The sequence below is a fragment of the Pteropus alecto genome, unplaced genomic scaffold (assembly GCF_000325575.1).
Source record: "Pteropus alecto unplaced genomic scaffold, ASM32557v1 scaffold105, whole genome shotgun sequence".
NCBI lineage: Eukaryota > Metazoa > Chordata > Mammalia > Chiroptera > Pteropodidae > Pteropus > Pteropus alecto.
Genome location: NW_006436294.1, coordinates 7,217,494 through 7,218,105, shown reverse-complemented (window position 1 = coordinate 7,218,105; position 612 = coordinate 7,217,494).

The window sequence follows — 612 nt, the reverse complement described above, 5'->3', positions numbered from 1 at the left end:
AGGCGGCGCGGGGCTGCTGGGCGCCGCGTCGTCCTGTGTCGGTGGGTGACAGGAGTATCTGCCCAGCTGTGTGGCCCGGGCCTGTGGACGGTCCTTTTGTCCAGCACGCGTATTAAGCACCTACTGCATTCTGGTCCTGGACCTAAGGGACAGGCGCGTGTCCAATCCTCGTGGAACCTTGACGGCTCGTGAATGCGGGAAGGAATAAGGATGTGACTGCTGAGTGACTGAAACACAGGGTTCTCTGAAAGTGGCGGGGCGTCTTGCCTTGGATAAGGTGTCCGGGCAGGCGGCGACGTTGAAACCAGTCTTTGAAGGCGAGGATAATGTCTTCCTGAACAAACGGCACTTTGAGTGGAAAGAGGGAAAGGCTGGTGCTGGAGCCAAGGGGGTGGAGTGGGGCGGAGACCCCACGGAGGTCAGGGTTTCCAGAATGAAGGGCCACGCTGGAGTAAAAGAACTGTTGGGGTGGCCCCCTGCCGGCCCAGCAGTCTCTTAAATTGACCCTGGCACAGAACTCTTGAGTGGGCCTCGTCTGGGGCGTGGAAGGACGCGTCTTTACCTTCCGCTGCCACAGGAGTAGCTGTGATGCTCTGGGCACCCTAAGTTGGT